Consider the following 3877-nt stretch of genomic DNA (forward strand, 5'->3'; position numbering starts at 1 on the left):
ATACCCACTCAAAGAAGACAAGGATACCTAGTCTAGCTTCAATATTACAAATAAGCCTCTGTTTGTGGATGAACGCAGACTTAGGTTGATAATCATTTTGAATATTTATCATTACTGTACCCATTGGTGAGAAAGTCGTTTTCTACCAATGATTCCCACATCTACAGGAACACTACTTTAATACCTTTTACACAAAATACTTACGCAGTGCTATCAGACGAAAAGATCAACCTGACACAAACTGTGGGATGTTTGTTTTACAACCTTCGTACCTGGATAAAGAGCTTTTCCTATTTGAGATACCTGTGAACGTTGTTGCATAAGACGATTTAAGAAGAGACTAAATTCCTTCAGCTACGCCAATGTTTAAAGAAATCGTGTTAACGGCACTAAATCGTGCTTGGTAAATCGTTTACCAGCCGTAATCTGCCGCATTTCGCTGGTTCGAAGACAAAAAGCTTACTGACAAATTTCACAGAAGGAAGAGGGGGACGAAATGTCTCCCACTCGAAGGTCATATTGTTTTACTTAAATGATTACAAAATCGGGTAAAACGAACAATGAGGTTGTCAGTATAAGCACATTACTGTTGTCAATATGATGTTGCACCGCCCAGGGCCTGTAATGATAAAGGGCCCGTTTAGGTCAGGCATATTGTACACAGAAGTGGAAGAGAGAGCGCCACTAAATTCTACAATCCGTATGCATTGCATACACACAGATATTACTGTTACAGTGCACTTATGGAGCCCAATGTGTGAATTGCATATTTACCGGTGAGAAAGAGCACTGGCAAACAGTCTTCGCTACATTAGGTTACTTAAACTGGCGTCACTTTGAGCTAGAATATATGGCCAGCGACTTAGTGTAAGGACAGTGAGTCGGATGCGGGTTTTGCAACTGTGAAATACTTTCCTTACATTATGGAAGCGAATATTAAATTTGAAGTAATATTGCGAAAATTATGGACTTGGATAGCTTAGAATGAAAATCTTTCTGTTTATTGCAAAGGAAAACAATTGATTTTCTAAAACATTCTGTGTCATACACAACTTGAATAGGTCACGTCGACCAAATCATATGTAAGAACCGACAGCGACGTATATTGGAAGGCAGTAAGTTCCCTTGGCTTTTGGTTTGGCAGTATTCGACAGCCATTTCTAAGCGCAAGTAAATGAAGAAAGGCAGCGCGTTTTCGCTATCAAGTAACGTCTTCATCAGTTACTTTAGTTTTAATGTGCTCTACGAGTAATTGCTGATGTTCGATATTAACATGAAAAGGATTCCGTAGACAGGGAAAGAACTTGGGCAACTACTTCTATAATGACCAAAAGGACGTAAATGATCTTCAAGCACATGTGTTCCAGCAGCGGCATGAAGAAAATGATAGTAATAATGACGGTGATAATCGAATTATCCGGTAACTTCAAAATTCACAGTGGATTTTCTGGAACTAAGAAATTTCCTGAATTAGTGAAAATTTCAAAATGGCTTCAAATCGAGGCTATGACGCCTAGAAGAGTCTTTACATCCTACTAACATGAGAATAGCATAATCTCCACGTCAGAAGCTTGCTTCTACTTAACCATTTAATAGACTCGCTTTTTTTTTCCACCGTTACAAGTTTAGTAAGCTAAGCACATCATCCATTACAGCACACTCTTGGGGCTGGGAAATGTGGCCACAATGGTCTGGTGGAACGAACTATCACAAGTGCAATGCGTGGGTTCAGGCATTTACTTTTAAGAGGCACAAACAGATTTACTTTACCTCTGGTAACCTCAAGAGAAAGCTGTTATAATCCAGAATCGGCATTAAACATCACGTTCCTTCATTCCAAACTGGGCAGAGCCGGTTTATGTTGGAAAATGACATAGGTGGAGGTCAGGGTAAACAGAAATACTGTCACCAGTAAACTTACTTACATTAGAAAATTTTATTTTATTTGATGAACTGATAGCCGTCTAAAGGAACAGGGCTCTTATTTTACCTGTACTTGATTGAAATAGAGACGGTGAAAAATTTGGTGCTGGACTGTGATTCGAATTCGTATCTCCTTTTTCGAGGATCTGAATCTCTCGGAACAGTGTACTTCAATCATTTCATTACTTTTCCCAAGACTGCAGTCTTCTCTAGGTCTCCTCCAAAGGTAAATATATGGGTCCGAATCCTGATCCAATACAAAAATATTCATAATTTCATTTCAAGCCCTATCACGTGCACACCGGCCTGCTAGTGAAAATTAACGTGCATTTTTAATGTCTGTTCATGTTGCCAACAATTTCTGAACAAACACGCACACATCTTACTGTTGGTGAGTAAGCAATTGATACTTAAGCAAAATTCGTGGACAACAAGGAAGAACGATAGGAGTGCGGTTCGATTGTCGCTCAGGCACAAAAATTTGTGTCCTTATTTTAGATTAAACACCTAGCAGCTGGTAAGAAAAACCGATACGTAACATTTGATTTTACTTAGTTAACAATCCGATTACGTCTTGCGTTCGTATCTCCGTCGCAGAACTTCACATCATGCGCTTCATCTTTAAATTCATACACACTTCGTTACTTCTGAATTGAGGTATATCAGACTTCTTTCATGATTAGTTAACAGGGATGAAAGGGTGTTGATAGGAGTCCCGGTTTATTTCAAAAACTGTCGTCTTTTATTTTCAAGTTTAGATTTGGTTACTGATATAGGCGAAAATTTCGGTACTTCATGACTCTTCATGGATAGTCAGCAATATGATATGATTAGAATAGATTAGATTAGATTAATACTTGTTCCACAGATCATGAATACGACATTTCTTAATGATGTGGAACGAGTCATTTTAATGAAAGATTTCTTTACATTCCAGTATTCAATTTCTTTACAACAATAATTTACCCTCTCTCTCTCTCTCTCTCTCTCTCTCTCTCTCTTTCTCTCTCTCCCTCCCTCCCTCCCTCCATCTCTCTCTCTCTCTCTCTCTCTGTCTCTCTCTCTCTCTCTCTCTCTCTAACACACACACACACACACACACACATTCTCTTTATATTTTTATTTGTTTGTTGTGCTCGACTATCGGCGAGGCACGATAACGTCCGTAAATGAGTTTCTTAGTTTTGAGTACAGTTATGAAAGAATATAAAAACAACTATGAGAGTTACTGATTTATAATGCTTAGTAGCAGTCAGTTCTGAGTATTATTAGCAACTACGCTCCAGTCCCTAAACCTAGTTACAGAAATGCGAATCAGACGCATTACGTATTCCAGGCCGTAGCAGCCGCGTCTTTGAGGCGCCAGCTATGGTCACCTACCAGCCAGCTGTAGGATCACATCGGTTCGTCATCATCCTGTTGGTAATGTAACTGAGATTTGGCAACAACGCAAGGTATGTTTGGCAACTCTGTGATCGACGACTTACTTCCTGGTATGCACGGAATTAAGCCTCAAACTTCACATGATTTTTCCTGTCATTTCCATTGAATAATCTGGTTTATAATCGCTTGAGGTGAAACAGAAGATTGTTAATTTACGGTTTTCAGCCCAGCAAAGTCATTGGACGTGGCAATCGCAACTAATCTCGTCCTGTAAATAGCGGTTTACGAGTTCTAGCCACTGTTGGCCTCGTAAGAGGAAGGCGCAAACCATATCTGTCCGCTAGCTCTGTGTTGACGTGCTGACCAGTAGAAACGCGACTGTTATGGTTCGCGGTTCCAGCCTCGTTGAATGTAACGATTTAAACCTTCTGTGTAAGAGCTGCAAGCTGTCAGATCAAACATCGATAAGCAAATCGTAACAAAATACTTTCAGCTCATAGTGCAATGGTGAAAAACTTACAATGCTGCACAACAGGTAACGCCTCTTTCCGCTACTAACAAGCAAATTTTG

Source organism: Schistocerca americana, chromosome 3 (genome assembly GCF_021461395.2).
Source record: "Schistocerca americana isolate TAMUIC-IGC-003095 chromosome 3, iqSchAmer2.1, whole genome shotgun sequence".
In the NCBI taxonomy this organism is placed as follows: domain Eukaryota; kingdom Metazoa; phylum Arthropoda; class Insecta; order Orthoptera; family Acrididae; genus Schistocerca; species Schistocerca americana.